The sequence below is a fragment of the Caretta caretta genome, chromosome 2 (assembly GCF_965140235.1).
Source record: "Caretta caretta isolate rCarCar2 chromosome 2, rCarCar1.hap1, whole genome shotgun sequence".
NCBI classification, from domain to species: Eukaryota; Metazoa; Chordata; order Testudines; family Cheloniidae; genus Caretta; species Caretta caretta.
The window spans coordinates 244079780-244096328 of record NC_134207.1 but is presented as its reverse complement, the minus strand read 5'-3'; positions in this window follow the sequence as shown (position 1 = coordinate 244096328).

Below are 16549 nucleotides of genomic sequence, written 5' to 3'. Positions count from 1 at the left end.
AAGTGGTGCTTAAATGTCGGAGTTCTTTTCTGTTTAAAAGACCCAGGTTTATGTTGGATGACGGCATTTCTCTCTCATAGGCTTCTGCATGGAGGATGGTGTAATCATGTTCTATTCTGCTAGAAGAGAGAGTTATTTGCACTGATATCCCATCGCTATGCCAGTGACAGAGTGCTCTACACAACTTTTTGATTAGATTGGATGAGGCAATCTCTCAGTTATCCTAAGATTGGGACTTGAGTAAGGCCAAGCATGCAGAAGCTCAGTTGAAACTAGGTAGAGTTTAGGTTGGTAGGTTGGAGGAAACAGCCAGAGCAGATGCTGAAATCAGTATTTGCTCCCTTGGTTGAAAGGATGGGTCTTCCTTTTATTTGCAATGTGTACAGTCCAGGGATCCTGTTGGATCCACAGCTGCTTCAAGAAGATAAGGTCAGTGTGAAAGGCAAGAGCACTTTTTTTCTACCTTTGGCTGGAGAGGAGAAAGAAGACCGTGAGCCTAATTTTCAGAAGTGCTGAGCACCTAAAACTCCAGCTAAAGTCAAAGGAAGCAGCAGATGAAAATCAGACCCTGTGATTCCTGCCTTTATCAATTTAAGGCTGGATTACTACAGTGCACCGTAAATAGGCAGCACCTAAGGACTACTTGGAGAATGTGGCAACTTGCTTTCTTAGTTGTCTGTCTTGCAGGGTTCATGTGACAGCCTGTGATTTGAATCCTGCATTGGCCCTCAGTTTTTTTTCCAGATGTGATTCAAGGGTTTAATTTGATCTATACAGTCTTCTGTTTTCTGGATCCTGGCTACTTAAGCAATTCTTTTCTCCTCGTGTTGTCTCAACAATTCAGATTAGCTGAGTCCCCCAGATCAAAAATCAAGCGCATGGTTTAGGGTCCTTGTTTCTAATCTGACAAAGCCTAAATCTATTGAGCTTCAGAACACACTGGAAGGCCCATGTCTGACAGGGGACATTTCAGATAGGGATTAGTTCTGTTTGTGGTGGGGATTTTGTTAATGTCTTTAATTAGGATCTTGATGGAATCCTTCAATCCCAATTGGGTCAATTTGTGATATTGGTTTTGCTATTTAATTAATGTGCAGAATATATGTGCTGCATTTAGGAATATACAATACGTATATATATATATATACACACACTCACACACACAAAATGCTGATAATAAATTGCAAATCCTTGTTAATAATTGCAAGGCAATGTCATTAATGCAAGAAAATTGCTCCAAGGCAATGTCATTTTTAAATGCGCCTTAAAAATGCTGAAAAACACAAGCCGTATATTTACAAGGTTTCTTTGAATTTTGGTAAGCAATACACAAGATTTGTTCATGCTTCCCTGCTATTCGGCTTAAAATATTTTGGTTAATGAAAAAAAACTTTGAGAAGCATTCTTATTTTAAAAGAAGATTTTTATTAAAATTTTTAGAATTACAATTGTCCATGTCAAATTTTATCTGATGGTATCTTGTAAGTTTGTTTTTATTTAACAGTATTAAATTAATTGATTGCACCTTCTATATTTCTATTAATTAATGAGTGCTAAGAATCACTGTGAGACAAGGAGGTAAGATGAACAGCCCTCATGGTATCAATGTCACAGCCACCTGTCACATCTGCCAAAATGTAGACTGAAAGTTACTATAAAATAGTGAGATACATTATAATGAAGACTTAAGGGAGAGGAAGAGATGAATGCTGGCACTTTTAAATATCTATATCAGCCCTTGCAGAGTTGATGCCTGCAAGTGGGTGTAGCTGTCAACTAATATTCTTCGAATAACTTTATTACCTAGGGAAATCAGAGATTCAAGCATTTATTTTATTTTCACATTATTGAAAATAATGTACTCACACTCTATATTACATATACTGCACACACACACAACATATTATAAATGTGTATATATAATGTACAGTGATTGAAGTCTACTTTATCTGTAGTGTAAACATCTGTAAAAGAACCATCGATCTTTGGTATTTCATTTACTCATTAATTTTGAATAAAGACCACAGCCTGATCCCCTCTGTGGTTTGGCAGCACAAAGCAGCCGAAAACTTACTTTAACCCACTGGTGTAAGAGGAACCCTTATGTTGGTTTGTTTCACCTCTGGCCACTAGCATAGAGTCAACAGAGCACCCCTCTGATCTCCAACTTTCCTACTTATGGATTTTGAGATGCCACAGCCAAAGAGAGGCACAATGGCCTCAACTGTCTGTCAATCAACTGTTCAGCAGGAATTGGAGGTACTGCCATGCTCTACTGGACAGCTTCTCTGTAGGGATAGGTGAAAAGCCAATTGGATGCTTTGCAACTGCTGGAGCAATGACCATGATGGGGTAATGACACAGGGGTAAGAAGCTGCCACCCATGTGCTCCAGCCTTTAGCTCTGAGTTCAGTTTCTGCTCTTTCTCTTTAGTGTCCTGGGGGCACCACTTTTTCCTGTTCTCCTGATCAAACTCTTGGAAGAACTATCACCATCTTATCATGTGAAGTTTGGGAGCTTCCTTAGGCACCTGCACCCATGGCATAATGTCTAAGTATAAATTATGAGTTTAAATGTGGGGATACAGAGTGGATTTAGGAACTACTTGAGGGATTTAAGAAGCAGTCAGATACCACAGCAATGGGTTCTGCAGAAGAACCACTGTCCCTAAAGGTATAGGTCTTTAAGTAATACCTGAAATGGTAAGAATAGCAATGGGCCATCACCTAGCGCATACCATATTGTGGTTTACCCTGATTTCTGCTGCTTCACAATATTTCTCAGTACTATCCTTCTTCAGAAACATTTCTGGGTGCCTTTTGAATTTCTAATTAATAATCACCTTCCTTGGTGCCATATGTTTGTTTTCCCTTCTATGAAATCACTCTTTGACTTCCCTATCTCCTTCCTCTTCTTCTGTCATCTCTGGAGACCTGATCCTTGATTTTATTTCCCTCTGAATAGATAGAAGCAAAAGAACTATTTAACAATTCTGCCAACTCTAGTCCCCAGGGCACATCCTGAGTGAAATGAGCTGTTCAAAGGAGACATCCACCTTGTCTAAATGTCTTCTGTTTGTCTTCTATACTTTTGTTTTCTTCTCTACTCAGCCATATTATTTTGTCACTTTTTAAGTTTATTTTTTAATTAATTTCTTTTACGTGGATGAATTTTGATTGTAGCCTCCTTGACTGTATCTTAAGGAGTTTTCTTATGTTACTGAATCCCAGCCAAATCTCTAACTCGTTTTACATTCATTCAAGTAGCTAATACCATCTTACTAATGAAGTAAAAAATAATACTGTAGTGCACAAAGAGGTTGGAAAAGCTTCCTGTCTGATTAATATAGTGGTTAAAAATTCAGACTAACATTATAGGGCGCTCTGTTTCCTGAATTTACAGGAACTATTTAGATCCCTTGGTTTTAACAAATAGCTCTAGATATAATTCCTAAAAATGTAAACTGTTGCCAAGTTTTCCAGCTACAGTTTATCAAACCAGTCAGGGTTTTCCAGTTCAAGCTTTTATCTTTCTGCCAAATCCAGTTTTGTCAATAAAAGCTCCTTGAAGCACCATTTTAGCTTAGAAGAAATTCATGTTACAAATTGCACCTGTTATCCTTGTATATTAGTTAATTTCAATGAAAAGTATGTAGAACTCCCACCTCAAATGTTCAAATAATCACTAAGGGACAGTTGCTCACGTGAGTAGTCCCTATCACTCAATGAATTGCTCCTCGCCAATGTGAATTAGAGGTTCACAATCTGGCCCCAAAACAAACCTGCTTGGACTCAGGCTTTTGAATTCAAGTTACTGCTGAAATATTCATAATTTTTGTTTTATAAATAGAAAATAGTATCTTAAGGATTTATGCAGTGAAAAGTCAGAGCTCTGTAAAAAGAAAATAGTTTCCATCCATGGCATATGAACTGAATGTTTGCATTTGTAGTATAAACACAGTGGTATGGTAAAGGCAGAGAAACTCAATCTAACGAAGTATTTTTGTCAACATAATCATCGAAGAACTGGATTTCAAATCCCATCCAAATTTCTAAAGGACAGGCAGGCAGGCAGGCTATGGAGGCAAGTTCTATGGCCTTTGGCTAATGTAAGTGGTGCATTACATTTTGTCTGAATGGTGCTTTAAGTAACTTTCTGAACAAGACAATTCTACATATCTAATTACAGCACTGGTGTCAAAATTGTTCCAGCTGTCCAGAAGGTTTTGCTATTTTATGATGTAATAACCAGAGCGTTATTAAATCACACATCATCTGGATTTTTGACTCCAGTTACACAATGATCCCATGGAGATATCTGGTAATGATGGATTTCCTGCATATCTCTCAGTGAAAAAAAAAAAAATCCACTCTTAACAAAGTCTATTTGAGTTAGAGGAGAACTGCAAACTAATGCACGTTGGGAAAAAATAATCCCAACTATATAAAAGACAGGTCTAAATAAGCTGTTGCCACCCAAGAAAGAGATCTTGGAGTCATCATGGATAGTTCTCTGAAAACATCTGCTCAATGTGCAGTGTCAGTCAAACAGAATGTTAGAAACATTTAGAAAAGAGATAGATAATAGGACAGAAAGTATTGTAATGCCACTATATAAATCCATGGTACTCCCACACCTTGAATACTGCATGCAGTTCTGGATATATTAGGGATATATAACAGCTTCTATATGAGGAGGGATATTAAAGAGACTGGAGTCAGCTCATAAAAGAGATGAATAAGGGGGGATATGATAGAGGTTTATAAAATCATAAAGTGTGTGGAGAAAGTGAATAAGGAAGTGTTATTTACCCCTTCACATAACACAAGAAGTAGGGTTTACCCAATGAAATTAATAGGCAACAGGTTTAGGGAAGCTTTCAGAGTAGCAGCCGTGTTAGTTTGTATCAACAAAAAGAAAAGGAGTAGTGGCACCTTAGAGACTAACAAAAAATAAATTTGTTAGTCTCTAAAGTGCCACAAGTACTCCTTTTCTTTTTAGGTTTAGGGAAGTACTTCACACAACACATAGTCAACCTGTGGAACTAAATTGCCTGAGGATGTTATGAAGGCCAAAATTATAACTGAGTTAAAACAAGAATTAGATAAGTTCATGCAGGACGTGTCCATCAATGGCTATTAGCCAAGATTGTCAGGGACACAACCCCATGCTCCAAGTGTACCTAAACCGCTGACTGCAGAAGCTGGGACTGGATGATGGAATGGAGCACTTAGATACATAGATATTAAGGTCAGAAGGGACCATTATGATCATCTAGTCTGACCTGCACAATGCAGGCCACAGAATCTCACCCACCCACTCCTGCAATAAACCTCTCACCTATGTCTGAGCTTATTGAAGTCCTCAAATCATGGTTTAAAGACTTCAAGGAGCAGAGAATCCTTCAGCAAGTGACCCGTGCCCCACGCTACAGAGGAAGGCGAAAAACCTCCAGGGCCTCTTCCAATCTGCCCTGGAGGAAAATTCCTTCCCGACACCAAATATGGCGATCAGCTGAACCCTGAGCATATGGGCAAGAGTCACCAACCAGATACCCAGGAAAGAATTCTCTGTAGTAACTCAGATCCCACCCCATCCAACATCCCATCACAGGCCATTGGGCCTATTTACCATGAATATTTAAAGATCAATTAATTGCCAAAATCATGTTATCCCATCATACCATCTCCTCCATAAAACTTATCGAGTTTAATCTTAAAGCCAGATAGGTCATTTTCCCCCACTGCTTCCCTTGGAAGGCTATTCCAAAACTTCACTCCTCTGATAGTTAGAAACTTTAGTCTAATTTCAAGTCTTAACTTCCCGATGACCAGTTTATATCCATTTGTTCTTGCGTCCACATTGATACAAAGCTTAAATAATTCCTCTCCCTCTCCGGTATTTATCCCTCTGATATATTTATAGAGAGCAATCACATCTCCCCTCAGCCTTCTTTTAGTTAGGCTAAACAAGCCAAGCTCCTTTTGTCTCCTTTCATAAGACACGTTTTCCATTCCTCGGATCATCCTAGTAGCCCTTCTCTGTACCTGTTCCAGTTTGAATTCATCCTTCTTAAACATGGGAGACCAGAACTGCACACAGTATTCCAGGTGAGGTCTCACCAGTGCCTTGTATAACGGTACTAAAACCTCCTTATCTCTACTGGAAATACCTCACCTGATGCATCCCAAGACTGCATTAGCTTTTTTCACGGCCACATCACATTGGCAGCTCATAATGATGATCATCTGCAAACTTTATTAGCACACTCCCACTTTTTGTGCCAAGGTCAGTAATAAAAAGATTAAATAAGATTGGTCCCAAAACGATCCCTGAGGAACTCCACTGGTAACCTCCCTCCAGCCTGACAGTTCACCTTTCAGTATGACCCGCTGTAGTCTCCCTGTTAACCAATTCCTTATCCACCTTTCAATTTTCATATTGATCCCCATCTTTTTCAATTTAACTAATAATTCCCCATGTGGCACGGTATCAAACACCTTACTGAAATCTAGGTAAATTAGATCCACGGCTTTTCCTTTGTCTAAAAACTCTGTTACTTTCTCAAAGAAGGAGATCAGGTTGGTTTGGCACGATCTACCTTTTGTAAAGGTATCCTGTTCTGTTCATTCCTGTGACAGGGTTCACTCACCAGTAGTGGTGCCTTCTCCTTGTCCGGGGATTAGCTCTGTCCAAGCATTGTGCTCTCCTCTGCAGATGTCTCTCCTGTCATCCTCTCACACACTCTGCAGCTCCCTCTTCATTACTTGGCCCTCCAGCCAGGTCACTTTGCATGTTTCCCCTCAAAGGGGATCAAAATACCATTATACAAAATGGTAGTGTTTCCTTCCCTACTCTGACCATGCCATTCCGCCAGTGGCTGGCAGGGGAACCCGGGCCTGCCCTCTACTCTGGGTTCCAGTCCAGGGACCCTATCTCTAGCAACAGTGGCCTGCTCACTCTCAGACCATGTTGCTCTTCCTGGACTTCCTACCTCACAGCTCTACCCTCTGGTTGCCCCTGCTTCCTCTCGTTGGGTTTGCCAGCTCAGGGAGTGACTGCAGACTACTCCCCCGTACCCCGTTCCTGCTCTCAGCTCCTGTGCCTTATACAGGCCCCTCCTGTGCCTGTCCAGCTGAGCCTCATATCTAATCAATTCCCTGCTCCTTAGCTCCTCCTTGAAGTGCAGCCTGGGCAATTAATTGGCCCACCTAGCCACCTTAACCCCTTCAAGTCTTGTGTGGTGTGGACACCCCATCACAATTTCCTTTGAAGCATCTGGTACTGTCCACTATTGAAAGACAGATACTGGGCTAGATGGGCCATTGGTCTGACCCAGTATGGCCATTCTTATGTTCTTATGCTGGCAGCAGTAACAGATCCCTTATCTTGCCTGTGAGTCAGGCAATATGGCACATAGAAAAGACAGGACAAAACACAAGTCACTGAAATACATCGTGTATACACCTAAATGCTGATACACACCCATCCCCTTGCCCTGCTTCCACAGCATTAACCATTTCTTCCTACTCACTTTGAGTTTTCTCACTCCATTCCCAGCATCCTATTCTAGATCTTTTCCCCTGTATCCACAGAGCGAGAGACTGGGAGTAAAAATAGAGAACAAAAACAGAGTAAGTATGGGAAAGCTAATTTTTCCAGACTTAGAACTTACTTATGGTTCTGTATTTACAACAGACCTGGAAATGTTTGAGTACTGAGCTGCTACATTTTTTATTTTCTTTTATCCCACTGGAAGCAGAGCAAAGAGTTGTTTTCAAGCAAGAATCATTGCTTGCTAGTTCAGCCTTACATTAAGACAGTAATAAATGTTTTTAACTTTAAAAGGGAGGAAGTATGGTCTCTGTTCGGGAGTCAGGAATCCTGGGTTCTGTTTCTGGTGGCGCTGGACATTTTCTGTGGCAAGCAGGGCCCAATCCTGACCCCCTTTATTCACACAAGGAGTCCTCATTCACGTGGGCAATTCCCACCTCCATCACAGAGTAAAAATTACTCACTGGAGTAAGGGTTTGAAGGTTCAGGCCCTTGCTCCCTTTTTAGAGATTAATACTGCAGACCTACCTCACAAGCGCAGCAGCTCGTCCAAGAGAAAAGCATGTCAAAATCCTCCTATGGAAGGTGCTACAGAATTGCAAAGTAATGTGCATCGTTATTACATTTCCTATGGAAAAACAATGGCTTACATGAAAGAACAAACATAAAGGTGCTGGGGTGCTTCAAAACCCCCAATCCCATTGAGCTCTCACATCCCAGTGAGTGGGAAAAAACAACCTCTTTGGCCTAGACAGAGGTTTAAGGCTCAACCCAGAATATGAGGTAGAGTGTAGCTGTGCCACCCAGCAAGGAACCCCTTGATGGAATTGTGACTCTGTGTCAATGTCTTTTCTGCTCCCTCCTTGCCCAAGTAAGAAACAATTTGCTGCAGCCTTGAGAAGGGTACAGCTCGCTCCCCAGTTGGTACATTGGGGGCAGAGCCCAGATTGTTCCTCACTCTCTCCATCTCTTCCCCAGCCACCTGCATGGGTAGAAGTATTGGGCATGAAATCCCTGTCTCCACACCTCACAGCACCCACACCCAGGATGTATGGAGAGAGACCTCATGTAGCCATGTTACTCCGGGTGTGGCTATGTTAGGAAGAGACTCAGTTTTGCCCTTTGTCAGAGTAATAATTTGTAAACAATTATGAATTTGCAACAATAACAATAGGTGAATTCTTAAAATAGAATTGCCACTGCCTGCCCTGTAACCTTGGGGACCTTGGTGCTGTGTGACATGGTTCAGATCCCTGACAGCAGTAATCAGCCCACAAGCATAAGGTCTCACCCTGGCTCTTTCCAGCCCAGTTACTCTTTCCAGGGTGGCATCAACAGTCCTTCCAATCCTGAGTCTCCCCAAATCCGCTTTCCTGAGTTCTTCACTATCAGACACTCAAACTTCACCCCTCTGGTTTGTCAAGTCTAAATGCATGAAACTAGCCCCCCAGTTATCAGTTCTCTTTGTCATACACACTCCACACAGCTTGCACACTACTTGGGATGAAAATGAATAAAACATTTACTGAACAGAAAAACTGCAGATTCTGAAATAAACTAGTAAGGCAAAGCAAAGAAATACAGAAAATAAACATAAAGATGCAAACTCAGGCTTTACACTTTCAAATTAGATAAAATCCTGTTTCTAATATGTTACCTATTGCCTTAAAACAGTTTCCCAGCATACCCCTTAGGTCTAGGGAGGGGATGAAGTGTTCTCAGACAATCACTGGCCACGAGACTGTCCCTCAAGTTCTGGTTTCAGAGTAGCAGCCGTGTTAGTCTGTATTCGCAAAAAGGAAAGGAGTACTTGTGGCACCTTAGAGACTAACCAATTTATTTGAGCATAAGCTTTCGTGAGCTACAGCTCACTTCATGCATCCGACGAAGTGAGCTGTAGCTCACGAAAGCCTATGCTCAAATAAATTGGTTAGTTTCTAAGGTGCCACAAGTACTCCTTTCCTTTTTCCTCAAGTTCTGGATAAAAAAAACCTGTCAGTTCCAAGCCTGCCTTTAAAAAGGCTTTTTTCTTTCCCCATCCACCCCACACCTGTGTTCATGGTGACTACTGGTTATTCAGAGTGAGGGAAATTCTCTTTTGACTTGAGAGCTGGGATGTCTCAATATCATCCCATTAACGGTCCACCATTGTCTTTTCCTGGGCCAGTCAAAGAATACTTACTTGAAATAGGTTCCATCAACCTAGTGTTATCTACACTGAGGTTTAGGTCATCTTAACTACGTCTGGATTTTGCACACCTCTGAGGTAGCTATGTTGATGTAACTTTCTAGTGAAGATCAGCCCTCAGGAATTGTGAGTTAGGTTCTTAGGCTTCCTAAATGTAAGGGGACTGTTGCCCCCTTACTAACATTCAGTGGGGGTGTTTTGGTTGGCTGGCTCCCAGTACTAACAGGGGAAGGGTCTATGGGAAATCAGGACCCTGAGACTGACAGTCCCCAGGAACAATGGGGAGAGGCCAATGCTCCAGGTCAGCCTGAATGACAGGGCGGGCAGGCTGATCAGAGAGTCAGGAGGCCAGGGAGGTCCCATCCTCCGTGTGAGCTGGAATTGCCTGGGTCAGACAGAGTGGGGCCGAGCTAAGGAGAAAGCAGGGGCCCAAGTTGAGACTACCCAGTGTGCACCAGCAGTGAGGCTCTCCCACTAACAGCTGAAATCACTGAGAGCTGTGTTAAGTGCTTGGCCCTGAAGACATCTTGGTGAGCTGACGGAGAGGCATGGCGAGCAGCTAGCAGGGTGGCTGGTGGAGAGGCGCGGCCAGCAGGGCAGCTGGTGGAGAGGGCCAAAGCAGATCCCCACAGAGAGGCATGGCAATCATCCGGTGGGGTGGTGAGCAAGTGCTCGAGCAGTGGAGTGTGTAAGGTGCCTCCTTACCTCCCTTCCGCCCAGGGTGAGAGGTGAACTCTGCAGATGAACCTCTGGACTCTGGAGCTGCACTGACCAAGGACAGCAACTGTGAGTGGAAAGGGATGGGCACATGGGATTGGGTTGCTGCTTTTAAGAACCTGAGGGGAAAAGGACACTGCCCAACTTACTTAGGGGTGGGTCTTTTGCTCTGAGTTTATGTTTATGAACCCTAGTTGTGGTGTTTTCCCACATTAATGCTTTACTCCCCTCCTTTTATTAAAAGCTTTTGCTACACTCAGACTTTGTGCTTGTGAGAGGGGCAGTATTGCCTCTTAGAGACGCCCGGGGGGGGGGGGGGGGGTGTAATTGTCCTGGTCACTGGGTGGGGGCTCGAGACACTTTTGCATTGTATGGTTGAAAAGGGTATTGAATCCGCTCCTTATTGCTGCCAGCTCTGACTGGCTTGGATGACGTAAGTGGTGATATGTGTCCTGAGTGCGTGTTATTTCCATGTTTAAAAAGTCCCTACTGCTTCAGTTCTTTTCTCCCATTACACTGAAGAATTACTGAAGATTATATGCTTCAAAAGAAATGAAGCATACGTTCATAGATTTGTAGTCATAGATTTTAAGGCCAGAAGTGACCATTCGATCATCTTGTCTGGCCTCCTGCATAACATAGAACATCCAGTTTCTCCCATTTACCCTGGTATTGAGCCCAGTACTTGTGTCTGACTAAAGCATGCCTTCCAGAAAGGCATCCATTCTTGATTTCAAGATATCAAAAGATGGAGAAAGCACCATTTCCCTAGATAGTTTGTCCTGATTGTTAAACACCTCACTGAGAAAAAATATATGCTTTTATTTCTTATGTCCATTTTATTATGACAAACTCAAATGTGTCCGGCTTTAAAAGTAGCCTGCCTATTGTCAAATCTCATTTCCTCACTGAACAATGAACCATGTTTTATATATTCTTGGCACTCTGTTAAATCCCACATTTCCCTCTGCGCATACTGACACCTCTTCAGTGGCTAAATATGAGTGATTTAAGACAAGTAATTACTTTGTGAAGACAAATGATTGCATGCCATTGCTCTGGCTGTTAAAAGTGAGGCCGCAAACTGACTCATATGTAAATTGTTTTGATAATTTTCTTTTTGTTTATCTCAGTTTGTCATACTATTTGAGCAGATGTGCTCAACTACCATTTTGGGATTTCAGCCCATGGCATATAAATGGTGGTAATTGCTTTTTGGGACAATCATGCAGGCAATATCTATCACTGACTTCTGATACTGTACAACACTAAACATCCTTCCAATAGAATGTTGAAAGATAACACTGGACTAAATTCCCTGCTGACAGAAGGAATTCAGCCCGGTTTACTTAAATAGCATTTGCAGCAGCAGCCAATCTGTGCAAATTTCCCTGCACGTTGCTCTACATTAACTTTCCAGTAAGAACAATGCACCCTGGTTCTTTGATAGTTCAATTGCATTGCTGTATAGGCTACACTCATTCATTGTGATAAAACCATAAAACATACTTCCCCTTAATGATCACACTACATCAGGGCTATTTTCTGGCTGTCCATTGGCTCCCTGTCAGGTTTCAGATTGATTTAAATTTTTTACTGTTGACTTTTAAGGTGTTTTGGACCTTTTTACGTCATTGAAAATCTTGTTCCCCATAGTCAACAAGGAGCTCTAATCTTCCCTCACTGACTTGTTATGGTCCCTAAGTTTTTGTTTTAAGACTTTTGGCTACAGGGCATTTCATGTTATGCAGTGCACCACACCCTTAGAATCCTGTCATTCCTGACAGCCACCCAGCTGAATCACTGACTGCTTTTTCAACTCAAGGTTAAAAATCTATTTTTTTCTGGTTCACTTCTGCTAATTAGAATTTATGTGGTAGTGTGCATTGTTACTAAGTTAAAATTCAGTCCCAACTCAAAGAATCTATATACACTTTGAACCACTCTAGTGGTTTGATATCCACAAGCGTGTATGGAATATCACACAGGTGGGCCTCCACATACTCTATAGATGAGAGCTTCACTCTGGCACCAAATAGACCAGATCTGAGGGATTGTAGGGATGGGTGGGGACTAACAGAACCGCCCTTAAGTGGGTTAAGCAGTCCAAAACCCATGCCTAGATGGCATAAAGCATATAGGCTGATACAGAAGAAATGGAGGGGCTTCCTGGCAGGGGTTTATTATTATTTGTGTTACACTATCAACTAAAGTTCCCAGTGACATCCAAGTACTATTTTAGGCATTACAAATGCAAGACAGTCTCTACCCAGAAGAGCTGACTCTTTAAATAATTGGGGATGATTCCATTCCACCATCCCTTGAGGAACTCTCAACACAGAAATGGATCGATTACTCAGGATTTCCACTGAGAGGGGTGAATTTTATTGTAAATGCAGCAAGATACCTCAGTACAATGCACTATAAAAGAAACTGTGTTCTGCTTTACATAATCCGAAAGGAACTTCTTCAAATTTAACCTATAAAACAGTCTTTGAAAGTAGTAATCAAAATTTGAGCCAGTTGCAAACAACATTGCAAAACAAAAACAAATCCTAATTTTGCAAAGATAAATCAATCTTTTGCAAGATTTTCTATTATATTTTTATGAATTTCTAGTGAACTTAAAATAATAAATATTTTTATAAGTTTTCAATATTTTAATTAAAATATCACAGAAAATTTAACAAAATACAAAACATTTAGAAAACACCTAACATATATATAAAAAAATACATAAAAAATCCCTATTTTTGATTAACTATTTTCTATGACCGGTTGTTTTCCAAGCAGCTTTAATCAAACCGTTGCTTAAATATCATATATCATGAATGTCAAATTGCACTTTGTAACTCATCTTGATACATTCACATCTACCACCAGATTTTTCCATCATACTCAATCAGTTTTATTTTACACACAGTACAAAATTGTATTACACCAAAGAGAATCAGATAATTCATACAGTAGATGAAAACTTGTATTTCTGCTCTCCTGTATAGCACTTTCACTTAGTTTTCTCCCAAATTAGCTGGTCATTTCCATTATACAAATGTGTAGCAGCTGTACTTCTCCCATCATGACTAATCTAAACCCTCTCAAATCTGTCTTGCTTTCACAGCCTCCCTGAAGTTTTACCCAGTTGATTAACTGCAATCAGTTTATCACAAAACCATTAATTTAATTTAGCAGTCTGCAAAAGCTTCAAATGAAATTCTGCAGTTACCATTCTTGGCCTTGTAATAATTAACCACATCTGCTACACGTATACATCTACTACCCAAGATCCATAAACCTGGAAATCCTGCGCGCCCCATCATCTCAGGCATTGGCACCCTGACAGCAGGATTGTCTGGCTATATAGACTCCCTCCTCAGGCCCTATGCTACCGGCACTCCCAGCTACCTTCGAGACACCACTGACTTCCTGAGGAAACTACAATCCATCGGTGATCTTCCTGATAACACCATCCTAGCCACTATGGATGTAGAAGCCCTCTACACCAACATTCCACACAAAGATGGACTACAAGCCGTCAAGAACACTATCCCCGATAATGTCACGGCTAACCTGGTGGCTGAACTTTGTGACTTTGTCCTTACCCATAACTATTTTACATTTGATGTATACCTTCACATCAGTGGCACTGCTATGGGTACCCGCATGGCCCCACAGTATGCCAGCATTTTTAAGGCTGACTTAGAACACCGCTTCCTCAGCTCTCGTCCCCTAACGCCCCTACTCTACTTGCGCTATATTGATGGCATCTTCATCATCTGGACCCATGGAAAAGAAGCCCTTGAGGAATTCCACCATGATTTCAACAATTTCCATCCCATCATCAACCTCAGCCTGGTCCAGTCCACACAAAAGATCCATTTCCTGGACACTACAGTGCTAATAAACGATGGTCACATAAACACCACCCTATACCGGAAACCTACTGACCGCTATTCCTACCTACATGCCTCCAGCTTTCACCCTGACCACACCACACGATCCATCGTCTACAGCCAAGCTCTGCGATACAACCACATTTGCTCACGAAAACTTATGCTCAAATAAATTGGTTAGTCTCTAAGGTGCCACAAGTACTCCTTTTCTTTTTGCGAATACAGACTATCATGGCTGTTACTCTGAAATAAGCAGTAAGTTGGTGATAAGACATGCTTTCACGTGCTTAATCATATTTACAGATTTTGAATTATTTGCCAGCTCGCTATTGTTTATTTCCATTCCAGCATTATCACCAAGTAAGTATTTCATCAAGTGAAGAAGAAAACGTAATAAATGGGATAAGGTAGGGTAACTTTTTTTACTTTTCACTCTGTTTGCCATTTCTTATCAAACACAAGATTTCAGAAGACATCTAATTTTATGCTCCTTTATTTTCTTTCAACTCTTACTTGTGTTACAGTAACACCTATTTTGGGTTCCCCATGGTGCTAGGCACTATACCTACACACAGTAAAAGAGTGTCCCTCTCCCAGAGAGTTTACAATTTAAAGAGACAAAACAGTGGTAGGGGAAACAGAGTCACAGAGACGTAAAACAGCTTTCTAAAGGATAGACAGCAGGTCCGTCACAGGGGTGGAATTAGAACCTAGTTTTTTGCGTGCTAGTACAATACCTGATCTACTGGATAATGCAGCCTCCCCAAACTTTCACTCTTTGTTTTGCCTCTGTAGGGCAGCACTGTGGCTGACAAAGGCCATAAGTTTCAAGGAGATTCCCTCTCTGACCCATAGGCCCCTGCACATGCCTAAATACATTCCTAGTAGTAAGAATAAAAATTGCTTAAATTGAGTGTCCAAATGCCCAAATGGTTCATGATACTGTCCCCTTCTATGGTGCAAAGCAGAGCTGAGCTGAGTTGAGCTTGTGTTCAGGATGTACATACTGGAGCTCTAAAAGGACATTGCTGCTCTGCTTTGGCATGCTCTCTTTCCTTTCTGAGTTATTCAGAGTCAGATAAAATATCTCCATGAACTATTGTGCCTGTGCACAGTCCCTCTACAATATGACCCATACTTTCTTTGAGGTTCTTCATACTCAAAATATCAAAAATGGTAGTGATGATGATAATAACAGGGGACAGTGTCTCTTACCTGCTTGACCTATGTTAGAAGCACTGAATGTCATGCCAGCATCTCGTTTTGCCTCACTGAACCACGGTGACTGATTTTGCTGGCTGGAGAACAACAATTCCACATTGTGAAAAGTTTTGAGGTTTCAAAGTTTGTTTTTGTGTGAAAAAATGAGAGAGGGACTGACTGAGTTTTAAAACACTTTCAATAAAGTCTGTATAGAAACACAGTGAAAACCAGAAAATAAATTACAAAATCATACAAATCATACAAAGTGCATTCCAAATCATACAAAGTGCATTTCCAATAGCCCACTGCTGAATAAATCAATCCAAATTGCTTACAAGTGTATAATATCTAAACTCCAAATGAAGGTGTAAAACCTAAAAATCTAAAAAAGCCTGAAGAACATCAGCAACCCCAGTATCAAATAATTACATCATCTACTTTTTAAAATGGACATATTTGCTTGACCAAAAATAAAGTTTGCAAGGCATACCACACATCTATTTGTGAACCTATACTTAACAGTAAAAATAAATACAGTAGAAGCAAAATCAAGGGACAATAACCAAAAAATCCTGAAGTACAACAAATAATAGCTGTAACTTGGAATAAGTAAGAAACATATGAAAAACGGTCTCCTTCATGTCACAAAAAGATACAACACAGACACCTCTGGGTCAATTAATGCACAAACACATTAATGACAATAGACCCATAAAAATTCTCCACTGGAGATTGGACATCCTCTTTGCAATCAGAGGCTTGTATACAGATTGCCAGGCTGGCTGGCTGGTATCCATCACCAGAAGCTGTCTTCTCCATACTGGGGGATACATACATAGCGATAATCATCAAGTGTTTGAAAATAACAAATCTTCACCACAAACATGTACAATGACTTATGGCCTAAGGTATTATACGTAAATTCAGAAGACCCATTAAAGCAAAGCAAGCTGACAGGCTTGTCAACATCTCAATTCACAGCAGGAGCAACAGG